This window comes from Lichenostomus cassidix, chromosome 2 (assembly GCF_008360975.1).
Source record: "Lichenostomus cassidix isolate B80296 chromosome 2, HeHo_3.0, whole genome shotgun sequence".
NCBI classification, from domain to species: Eukaryota; Metazoa; Chordata; class Aves; order Passeriformes; family Meliphagidae; genus Lichenostomus; species Lichenostomus cassidix.
This window is the reverse complement of record NC_139482.1, coordinates 48,623,507-48,636,002: the sequence shown is the minus strand read 5'-3', so window position 1 is coordinate 48,636,002 and position 12,496 is coordinate 48,623,507. Positions and strand designations below refer to the sequence as shown.

At 39.2% G+C, this 12,496-nt stretch overlaps 1 long non-coding RNA gene across 2 annotated transcripts in view; it reads left to right on the top strand.

Moving 5' to 3' along the window:
* Positions 1-8,650: 8,650 nt before the first annotated feature.
* The window catches only part of LOC146441335 (uncharacterized), a 215,949-nt gene continuing 212,103 nt past the window's right edge, over positions 8,651-12,496 (top strand). For both annotated transcript variants that reach the window (XR_014849861.1, XR_014849860.1), the window contains exon 1: positions 8,651-8,734. This is a non-coding gene — a long non-coding RNA (uncharacterized LOC146441335). The remainder of the gene's footprint in view (positions 8,735-12,496) is intronic.

Sequence of the window (12,496 nt, the reverse complement as noted above, 5' to 3'; positions counted from 1 at the left end):
TTTTGATGGGTGTAAACTGTAACAATTCTGTGAGTTTGGTGGCTAATTTCAATGCTCTCAGGTTTTTTGGCCCTGGTTTCATGAAAGCAATTTTTTTCTATGAGACAGATAATTTTCAACACCTTTCTCCCTCTCACCTGTGTTTTTTAGGTCTAGAGAGACTACAGATGACATGTATCTAATTTCTGAAGCAAGTGCTCTGTTTTCTAACTTGATGGCTTAAGCTACACATGGCATAGCACCTTACATTGCTTTCCCTTTGATTCCATCCCTTCCTTGGTTCTGACTATGTTAACATTTGGCAAAACCAGAAACCAGTAGGATCTAGTGCATTTGCCCAACAAGCTGCTATGTTGTAAAACCACTGCGGTGCAGGAGACATACTGGCATGGCTCCTGCACTGCTGAGCATTTTGCCAAGGATAAATCAGAGGATCTGGACAGAGATTTGCCATGGCATGTAGAAAAAAAGTCATGGTAGAGTCAGAAGAAAAGCTTTTGTTTCAAAATAGAAAGCCCAGTTACATGCCTGAGCAGACTTCATTAGCTCTTGTGAAAGGAAGAAAAGCAGATAAAGTTAAGGTGTGTTTGGAAGAAAAATCTGAAAACAAACAAATGCACAAACAGACAGAAATCAACTAAAAGTAAAACCACAGCAAACCCAAAGTACTTTTTCTGAGCTTGTTTAACAATTGTGAGTACTATGGAGAGCTCTGGGTCATCTCTCTGTGCGCTCTCTCTGTCTTTTAAGACTTTTCAGCTACTGCTCTTGAGTTTGAGATAAAGTTCTCTTTCTGTGTGGTGGCAGCTTTTTTATGACTTGACCTTGATTTTACTGTTCCAGTTTTGAACTTTGCAAAGCTCCCTAGCTGCTGACACGCTTGGCACAAGAAATCTGCCTGGGAACATAGAAAACATACCTTCTCAGTCAGCAGCAGGACCTGCTGGAGTTTGGATATGGCAGGGTACTTGTGGTGCTGCTCAGACTAGCTGGGCTAGGACTTTGCCTCTGTTTTCACAGAAATTGCCCTTCCTCCAAAACTAAGGGAATGGTCCTTGGGGTCTGTGGGCATCCACACCTCCAGGTGATACCCTTCAAAATTTGACTGACAAAGGGTAAATGTGCTCAATACTGAAATTTCAGAAGTAACAAGTGTTACTTGTGAAATTGTGTCAAAACCAGCAAATGGTTTCAGTGAAAAGGTGCATGTATTAGAAATGTTAAAATGACTAATTTTGTAAAGATTAATTAATTTCCCTGGTAATGGTTTATTTTTTTTAAGTCCTTTCAAATTTTTGCTTTAAAATAGCTTTTATCTTTCTAAAAAAGCTTAACCTAGGTAGAATGTGAAGGAAAGCAATAAGCAAGATGGTCATATAATGCCCAAACAAAAACCTTTCACATTTACTGAAACTTTTCACTTGGACTACAAATGCATGTTTCCCATTTCATTCAATAGCTTTTCCTCTTATTGTACATTTGTACAATTCATACATACCAAAAGGGAATTTTTTTTCCTGCACTATCTCCATTCTTGCTCAGGCACGTCCCATGATGTCTCCTGTGCTGTTGCCGTTTCTGTGGAGGGAGGATGCAGTGGCCTGCTACTGGCTCAGGCAGTGCTGCCTTCTGTCACTGTTACCTAGCAGGACACATGAACTCTGCCAAACACCTTGACTTCATCCTCCTCCTTCTCTGCAGGAGAACTCAGAACTCTTGTGTTAAACCTTTCAAGCTCTTTTGCTGTTTGTTTTTCACGTAAGGCTAAAAATGAAAGAAGGCTTAACGGATGGTTTGAGAAATCTTGGAGGGATGCTGTTTTTATTTCTCAAATTGTAGAGGGGAAGAGAATATAGCTTTTATGCCTCTGAAGCTTAATTAGATGAAATATTTTTGCAAAAATTGAGTGCTTAATAAAAAAAAAAATCCAGTTCATCTGGAATTGAAAGCTGTGTGAAAAGCCTGGCCTTTAAATTGTATGTCAGGTTCAGAACTCATGCAGCACTTGTCTTAGAATTACCACGTGGCCAGCATGTTGAACTTGTTTTATTTTTTTAATCTTACAGAGTAAAATATTTTTAAAAAGGGACAAGAATTGACATAAAGCCACTAACCCATTTTGGTAAGGAGGTAGCAACTTCTTTTACTTCCCAACAGCAAACCGTGAAAAACAAGAGAGCAGAATATGAAAGTGAAAATTTTTATGATGAGACTTTTTTCTGTGTGCTCATTTGATACCAAAATGTCAACATCAGAACCTGCTAACAATCAGTTTTAGAAGCTTTAAAGGATGAGGACTAAGGAGGATTGAGCTTTTGTCTTACATCATCCTTGACTTTGACCTTGACTATAGTAGGGGACAAGTAATATCGTGTTTTGTATTCATGGAAGTAATTGTGCATATTGTTTCTTCAGAAAGATTAGAAAATATCAGTGTAATTAAACCAGTTATCCGTTTTTAAAAGTTCAGGCTGATGTTATCTATTGTTACTTGTATATTCTGACACAGAAGCAAAATATGCTGAAAGCTTATTCTTTGTCTTGGTGTTACATGTAAAAGTTTGTTTCAGATATTACTAGTATGCACTTTCCTGGTGCACTCAGCCTTGCTCTGAAAAATACCATACAGTCCTGAAACTCTGAGATGTTCCCTGGCCTGGATATTTTTATATATTAATATTGCTTGGTTGCTGCACAATTTTCTACTTCTCCTAGTAACTCTCTGAGATGGAGAGTGGTATTTGGCTCCCATGGAAGTGTTGGATTCAGTTCTGAGTATATACAAGAAGTCAGCCAGGGAGGAGAAATGGCAGCACAGATTCAGCTTCTTTTTTAATGATGAGAGAAACTTGGTCATATCTGCATGGGTCAACAGCAGGGTGTGGTAGGGAAGGGTTCTCCTGTACTTTAGCAGCTGTGTTTTCTTCACATGTGGGTGTAAAAGACACAGGATAGAAAGAATTCAGAAATACTCAACTACTTATGTAAAAAAGCTCACAGCAGGGGTTTGTTTCAGGCAAGCCAGCTATATAATCAGAGTGCTTTTAGAAAAAAAAATCCCAAATGGTGTGAAAATATACTAAGAAAGCTCATGTTAATGGAAGAAAATTATTTTTTTAATGTTTTTTTTCCTCCCAATGGAAGTGAATATGCATAAAAAACATTAGTCCTTGCTTAATGGTGTAAAAGGATGCAAAGTCTTTCCTATTAAGTATTCATGAACACTGACATTGAAAAAAGAAGGAAATGCTTGTTTCCTAGTGTATCATATTTTGTATCTGATCAAAGGGCAGAGACCCATGAGAACATGAACGTCTGTCGTGACTGTTGCCTACTAGCTCTCGTCCCTGAAGCAGAGCTGCTGTAATGTGGACTCTTCTAATCTACTTCAGTGCAAAGTCCTCTGCCTTGATTTAAATCACTGCTGGATAGCATGGATGGGATGTGAGGAGCAATCGTGAGATTATTTTGAGGCACAACTGTAATGGAAGTAACCGTTTCCAAAGTCTACACGTGACAATGACCTGTTAATATCAGTGACATCAAACTGAACTTCAAATAAATATGTAGTCTTTCTACATGAAGATTTCTGGAAGTCTTTAAAAGTAGATTTTTTTTTTTGCCTCTGGTATTTTAAGGGAGCTACAGGGAGGTTAAGCGATTTGTACAAGGTCATTTAAGTCTAGAAGCTAGGAGGAGAATTTAGCTATTTTACTAAATCTAATTCTTAGATAAAACTCTCTCATCCAGCAAAACTGATTTTTGCATAAAACATGAGCCAAGCAAGGCATTATTATTTTTGTCTTAAAGTGATGTATTCATTTTTAGTGAGGGGGAAATATAAAAATCTGTCTTTTCCAGCTATTTGACTGACAGGCTTCTGCTGTGCTTTTAAGAAATTTTATAACATTGATGTTTGATAAACTATGCTGGATGCATGTGTACACACACACATATATACACACACACAGACACACATATATATCTATATATAAATGGCTTTCTCTTCATGCAGATTTTCTGTGTATGGAAGTACTTAAAAAAATCAAACAATTGAAATGCTAAAATAATGATGGTTAAATAATCCTGATGGGTCCCTACCACTGCCCAAAGAACAGACTAATTCAATGTAGAATTGTTACCATAGCTATGGATTATATAAGAGTTCAGTTTTGAATTTATTATTGTCAGAATAATCAGACCTTCTGCATGCCATTGGTGGCTTTTTCCTCATGGCTTTGTGGTTTTGCTTCAAGTTGGCAAGGAGAGTCCAAGAACCTTACCTTTAAGAATAGTAACAAAAGAGATTCCGCCCTCAAACATATAGGAAAATCTTCAATAGTGCCAGTGCATTAAAGAATCAGGAGCTGGATGAAAGGACTCCTATTTTTCTGTGATAGAAGAATAAGATTCTTAATCCCAGTACTGGGATCAGCATTGGAAATACTTTCCTGGGATATGCTACTGATCCAGAATAAGCAACAGACGTTTTGCAAGGGGTTGTGGCAGGGGAGCAACACCTCTTATGTAAGAGAACAGCAACAGCATTAAAGGTCCTGGGAAGACATTAAAGGTCCTGGGAGAAACTACACTGTGAACATGAACAGGTAAAACATTACCTAAAATGTGTAAATGCAGAGTGCTCCCTACATACTCAGGATAGTTCACTAGTGCTAAAGGAAGATCTCAGCAGCTGGTATACAGAAGTAGAAATATTTCAAGAAATCAGACTTGGATTGATTTCACAATTTTAGTCTGAAGAAACGGAGGCTCTTGTACTCTCAAACCCCATTATTTTCAATTGGGTTTTAATGGGTGGCATGCATATGCACATAAAATCCCCAAGCCCCAAGCTCTGAGATTAAACTGAATGACCAGAGTATAGTCTCTATATAATAGAGATAACCTCAATTCAAGTAAATGTTTGGACCCTATAAATAAAGGTGACAGGAAGGGGAGAGCACCATGTCCCTAGAGATTAGGACCAGTCTAGGTATGGGAAAGGTGACTGTCAGTTTTATGCAGTCTGTTTTTTCCCACCATCGTGCTGAGTGAAATGATATCCATGTTTTTCTGCAGGGTCTTTCTGGAGCAGCAAGCCCATCTTGCCTTGGTGCCTGCTGGCTGAGGATTGCTGCACCTGCGTTTCCTTATATTAGTCACAGGTTGTCTGGCAGTGGTCTAATGGCATCCAGTTGACAAGAAATAATTTAGAGACTCATTCCCTGTCCCACTAATAAACTGGGATTATTGAACTATTATTTTTTCCCCCCAAGGTGATCACTTTCTTCATGGGCAGCAGGAGAAAAGATGAAACAAGCTAAACTAGATCAAGGGATTTCCTCTTATTCCCAGGTCTTATTTTCATTCGTTCTTGTTGTTTCCCCTCCTGCAGTGCTGTGGAACTGCAGCTATGCTTTACCTTGCAGTTAACCTTTAAAAGAGAAATACAGGAATGTGAGTCCCTTCTCTTGCTCTGAGGGGAGACTGAAATTGCAAGGTTATAGAAATTAGAGGGAAATTAGGATGTTGAGGGATATTGCTTAGGGACAAGTTGCTGTGTAGGTAATGGTCACAGAGGGTGCACAGCTCTGGGGTGTGTATAAACATATTTTGCAGTGTGCCAGAATGGCACCCATATTCCTACATCTCAGTGCCTCTGAAAAAAACAGTATGCTGGGTGAAGAGCTGCTTGAGAGGAGATAGGAGTGTAAGGAAGTACCTCTGTTTGTCTTCTAAAATGTGGAAAATGAGGGGAAGGTGCTGGCCATTGTTGCCTGTACAAAAAATCTGAGTATTTTGTCAGGGTGTGAAAGATGTCAGTTTGGTTTTCCTTCCTGTCTGAGAAAGCTGAAAACTACCTGTCTTCCTGAGAATGGCACCCTTCAGTTCTTTCAGTGCTCTGGGTTGGGTTGATTTTATTAGAGAAGTGCTTGCAATGAGAAGAGATCCATGAAACCAAATAGAATAAAGGGGGGAGGTAACCTATGCCCTAATAATCAAGATATTTCCCTGGAAATTTTGATATTCAGTTCCCTCAAAAGATTAACTAATTTATCTTATGATTCACCATATCACAAAATGCAAGCTTGTAATTTCATGATGGTGCAAGTAACCAAGGCAGAGCTGAGCAGGGCTCTTCCTTTACCCAGAGTTGCAATTTTGGTGGAATAAACCTGTTCTCTACTGAGGTATTGATTTACAGCCATAAAACCTATTCTGAGCCTTGCTCCAGATGCTTTTTCTAGCCTACAATGAGATGCCTTTGATAAAAAACTTGTATGTGTATGAAGTTTTATACATAAAAATTAAAATCTGTATTCTCAGTCTTTTGAAAGGGGAGAATACTTTTCCACTCCTGGAGGGAATGCAGTTTTGGATGCTGAGATCTGCATGGAGGTTTCTGCACATAGCTGATCTTGGCTTGTTTGAAGGCAGTACTCATCTGTTGAGGGAAACGAAAGGAAAAGAATGGGATCCCTTATTTATCCTGCTGTCAAATAGTGAAACACTAGTCAGCAAAGGTGCCTGTGGTCATCACCTGTGGAAAAAGTGACCACTGAAATTGCTGCCAGAACATGGTTTCCAAAATAAGCTTAGCTACTGAGTTTAAAGGTAGTTCAACATGTCTACATGGTCAGCAGCCCCTGTAAACATTAGCTGCGGAGCTGAGCTGTGCCACTTGTGTTCCTAGATCATTCCTGTGCTTGCAGGAACCTTGTCCTGTGTATTCTTTTTTCAGGCACACAAATTTACAGTTTTTTTTAATGAAAGATGATAGTTAGTCACTCTCTTAAAATATTAATTTCATTACTCCTTTTTCTCCTGCTTTAATGTCTCAAAATTCCATCCAGGCTAATTTGAACTGGTCTCTACAAAAGCAAATTGTTAGCTGTATTCTGTTATAGAGCATCCAAGAAATCAATGGCCAGGCTCTTCCTGATTTAAGCAATTTCTAGAGGAGTCTGAGGGGTTTATCATATTGCTCTGTGGGGCAGGATTAGCTCTCAGCTGTTGCTAGATTTAAGGTTTCCAGCCTGCCAAGGGTATCTAATGAAAAAGCAGTGAATAAAGTGTTTTAAAATACAAGATGGGTCTGTACTCTTAAGAGTGATCTATTAAAGAAAATTATTCTGAATGCGCATGTCAGGGTGGAGCACTGCAAATTATGTCATTCCACTGTGCATATAAATAGCAAAACAATAGGGAACTTAACAGGCATCACTGTCTCATAAAGGCTGGCATTTTTCATTTACTTTCCCACTTACATTAGATGCAGCAATTATAAAGTGGGCCATGGAACTGTTCACACATAGGAAATTAAACCAAGCTTTAAAGATGTTGCTCTAAGGGTCTGTGAACTAACTGTCTGCTCTAAATAAAAGTAAAGAAAAGAAAGGTGGCCATTTGGTATTTGGCTACAGAACAGGCTGAAGGTTTCTAAGGGATGTGTGCCACCCTCCTGGGACCAAGTATTTTAATTTCTCTGCACTCTTTCTGTGCATTTAACCCTTTGCCTGCTATTTTGCCCAGCATTTCCCACACAACTGCAGTACAGGTTCTCAGCTCTCTCATTCTGTATCCTGGTCAGCACAGACAAGGGCTGATGGGGCTTCAGGGCACTGACAAAAACCCATGGCTTTAATCAGCAGATCCATGGCTCTAGCTACTGAACCACTGCTTATTCTGTATGGTACTCACTCATAGAGAAAAAGACTTGTGTGAGTCACTACCACTTTTTCATAGCTGAAATGAAACTCTTGTGTTCTCCAGCTTCTTTTGTTCTGTCCAGCTCCTTTGATCCTGTGCTGTGGGTCTGAAGAATGTTTGGGCTGCAAAGCATGTTAGTGTTCACAAGTGCTGCAGACAAATCCTCCATCCTCAGGACCTTGTAATGGCCTTGGGCTCAATATGTTTCAGCACTGTTCACTCGAGACCCTGAGTTGCTTTGCTGTAGCCATCTGTATCTTAATTTTACTGACTGACCAACATATGCCCAAGGCCTTTCTCTGAGCTCTGTGTTGACAGCTACTTTGGCCCTTTGTCCCATCATTGAGAGACCTGCCCCACACTTACAAGGCTATTGATAGATTTTATTGATCCCAAGCTTACTTCCTGTCTCCACCAGTTCCTGTTCTAATGGTCAGGCTGTGGCTGATGCAAGTGAGCCCTCCCCCAGGTCGAACTTAATTGGCCTAATTTTAAATTCTAGCAGGTGGCTTTCAGCTGTTGCCTGAAGCAGGTTGGGGGAGTGTCAAGGTGCCTGACCTGCCAGCCAGGTCTGAGGGAACAGGGACTCTCTCTGCCCGGCACAGACGGAGTTTGTCCACTGTCAGCCAGGATATCTCAACACACTGTCTTGCTTTATGGCTCTCTTTTGGAAATCTGCCTGCTGATGGTAATCGAGCTGCCTTTTTAATTCTGTGCAAAACTTTATTAGCAAACCTGTTTGTGCTGTGGGCCTGCAGAGATTGCTAGTAAACAGGGGTAGGGAGAGGGGAAGGGAGTTAACCTCGCAGTGTTTTCTCCTGAATGGTAATGACTGAATTAACTTCTGGTATGAAAATGAACGAAGTGGTATGTTTGTAGCTATAAGACTCCTGATGACAATGCCATCAAAACAGTTTTCCTATTTTTCCTCCTCTGGATTTTTTGATGCACCTGATGTGAGCTGCTCTGAATCCAGGCTTGTTTCAGCATGAGCTGGAATAATGTTACTGGGGGGAAAACACAAGTAAGACATTTGTGCTGATACACAAAAAGCCTCATATTTTAGACTTGTTCCAAATCCCATCCTTGTTTCTTTCTATTGTTTGGTTTTTCTTTCTTGCTTCTGAGATTTCTGGTGCTATTTCAAGATTTTTTGCAATGTGGACTCTGTCTTTGATCTTGTTTTGTTTGTTCTCAGTGTTTTTGCAATCCAAGCAGAACCAAATGATATTTGGGAAACAGTAAGTTTGAACTTTTTGTGATTGCTTGTTTCTGCTAGAAATTCAGAACATAACTTTTTTATTTATTTTATTTGGAATACTGCTGATTCTTATACAATCTATGAAACAGAGCTACTCAATTAAAAAAAGAAGATATTTTTAATGTGAAAAAAGCTACAGTATTAATTGACAGACTCAATAAGTCAAGCAGTTTCAGCTGGCAGTGTTATTTAATGATTGTCACTGTTCTGCTCCTAATTCTGGGAATCCAAGATCAGACCACTAATTCCAGACCTGCACCTTTCAATATTTGCTTGGGGGAGTGTTGTCATAACACTAAAGGCTTTTATTCCAGCTGTATTGCAGAATATTTAATTTTTCTAACGGTGGTGTGAGAAAGTAGGTTCCTAAATATGGATGTAGGAACTGATCAGTTGCCACGTATTTTCTAATGTCTTGGACAGAATTATGTATCTCTGAATGTGTCTGCTAGTTATTTCCTTTTGGCTGAGAGAATGTTGGTGGCTTCTGATCCCAATATTTTATTTTCTGTAAAGATTGTCAACAATCCGTAATTCCTTTTGAATGTAGCCTGGGAGATCTAGTTTTGTTAGTGTTCAGTAGCTGTTCGTACTATTAAACTCTTCTTGTCTGCTAGTATGAAGTGGCCAGGGACCTCAGCAAAGCTAAGGTTCTACTCATATAAAGCCTTAACAACATATGATGTGGTTATATTTGTGTATCGTGGCTATATATAGTTACTATATCTTGTATATGTTGTTGCAATATACAATGTTCCATATTCTGGGCATGCTCCCATGGTAATGGCTGTGTTCCTGAGAAAGCTGGAATGAAACTGTCCTGTAATTAGAAAGAATATTTTTTACATTTTCCTGTAAAGGGACTAAGCCTTTCAGTCATCTCCTCAGCCCCAATGATAAAGCTTGGAAACATTTGCATTTTTTTGCATTTTTGGTGTGTTTGTGTGTGTAGTGATTGCTGGTGTTGTCTTGTGTTTTTTTCCAGTTGTGCTTGTTTTATTTGCGAGGAGTTTTGGTCTGGGTTTTTTTTCTAGAAGCTTAAGTGATAAGAACTGCTTGTGATCGTTTGTTTATCTTGCAATAGGCTGAAGGAAAAGGGTAGCATTTTGCTCTTATTCTTTTAAGGAGATGCTAGTGTTCGATGCATGACATGAAAGAGTAGGTAAAAGTGGCTCAGAGTGAAATGAGGTTTCAAATTATATATCTTTTCCCCTTTAACCACTTCATCTTTGACTTATGTTTGTTAAACCCTGTTAAAAATTAGTGTTGAAATGTGTTACAAGATGCTATTTGCCATAGATAGACATCAGTTTTTAAATTCAATGGTGAGATTTTTCAGTGCAGCAAGCAGATATAATTAATGTTATTTTTATTTTTTCAAAGTGAGAGACAAATAGGTGTAGGGGAAGGGAGAGGAGAATAAACTCCCACAGCCCTAAATCTTCAGGACAATTGGCTTAAGGACTTCTTTCACCTTTTAGTTAAGAAAGGATACTAGTAAGCGGTATGACTGAAGGTATTAAAAATCTTTGTAGGTCACTCATAATAGCTCATTCAACAACAAAGAAAAATAATCTTTCTGGAAACTGCTTCTTTTGCTGTCTTGCTGAGATACTGTGCTGAAATATGATTTTTTTTGCAGAGGAAAGAATTTTGAAGGTGCAAAGGTAGAATTTCACCTTTGCAGCACCTAAGCTAGCTTCCCAGGCCAGCTGTCACAAAAGATTTCAGTTTGTTTACAGTTAATTTAGGAAAAAAAGTTGCCTCTTCTGTATTCAGTATTGACAATGCCAGCAGAAACTCCATGTTGTCAAAATGGATAGAAATCATGTAATCACAGAGCTGGGGTTGGCAATGGCTGCTGGGCTTTGCAAAGCCACGGTGGGTATAATGCTCTGAAACAGGCTCAGCTGTGGCTTGTATCCTTGAAAGCAGCAGCTTGTTGGCATCATCTCCAAGTTCTGTCAAGCAAAATGTGCAGCTCCTTACGCATATTACCTAAAACTTTTGTACCTTTCTGTGGACAAATTGCATATAATGTCGTAAATTTGTTTAAAGAAAATTGGCAAAGTTTTAATGCTTAGGTGTCTCAGGCTGACAGCTCCAATAACTGAAACTTGACAACTTCAGAAAGAAAAGTCAGGCTAGGTGAGTGTCTTACTTAAGATGTGATCCTGGGCAGGTTGGAGGTCTCTAAAAGAATAATCCATGTGGGTTTGTAAGGAAGCTGGTGGAGTGAGAAATAGGGACTGGAGATTACTTTGCAGAGGAGGAAAATTATGATGTGAGGTGGAGTAGTTTTTAATTGATGATTAACTCTGTTGAGATCGTAATTTGTTCTGGCTGTGGGGAACATACCTTGCTGTCTCTGTCTCCATTTAATTTCAAGAGTACTCCAGGCCTTTAAGCATGACAGTGAAACCTTGGCACTGTGTAAAACAAGCCCTTAGCCATGTCTGTGTTAGCCACAGGTCTAGTCTTATCTTTTTTTGCTAATTTTCCACAGAGCTAGTGAGCAGGCCTGCATACAATGGTAATACACTGCTTCAGAGCAGTCTCAAATCAACCTGCGTTTCTTGAAAGAAAATGCTACTCATATTCATATACAAAAGTATGGTAAAAATCAGATTTTAATTATTTTCTCTCATAATGGTTCCCTAATGTCTTGACAAGAAAAATGGACTTGCAAAAGCCTTAAGGTTATAAAAATGGTGCAAAGTTTCCTCCCATGTGTATCTGTATTACTAAATTATGATGGCTTAGGACCATTCTTAAAACTATAATATCTGTTTGTATTGGGAAATCCAGTCAAGACCAAAGCTGGATAAGATGAGCTGCTGAGCAAGGATGCAGTAAGATGATGTCCTACTGTCACAGAGCATGCATTCTCCTGCAGTGTATGGGAATCATTTTTGTAACAAGTTACAGCTGGGTCCCCTCAGCTCATCCAGTGCAGAGACTGGATTATCTGTTGGATGAGTGAATGCTTTTTAGATTTCAGCAGATAATTCACTGACTTAGGCTGCCGCTCTGGTTGAAGTGTTTATATTGGCAAACTTTGGAATATGTATATAAAATATATCTCATTGACAGTTCCTCTTTTGTAGTAGGAAGGACAGAGAAAGGATTTTAGTGTACTCCTATGCTGGCATGAGTGTCTTGATTCAGACTAGTAACCTACAGAAAAACAACACTGTTGTTTGCCAGAAATGATGAGGTATCCAAATAGGAGCAATTCACTTGGTTCTGGCAGAGCTGGCTTTGAGATCAAATTTTTATTCACCAGTTTTTGTCCAAAACAGTCACAATTCTAAACTGGGATAGGAAATTATCCCTCTCCCCCAAAACATGCTATTAAAATATCACAGTGTTTTGCTTATGAAACCGGTGTGCTCCCCAGGATCCCTGGCTGCTGCTGTGTGAAGCTGACAGGGTTTGACAGTTTTGCTGCTGTTAATCAGTGGGGTTTGCTAGTGAAACTAAAAGGATTATAGCAGTTTTATTCAGCAGCTTCATGGGCTCCCT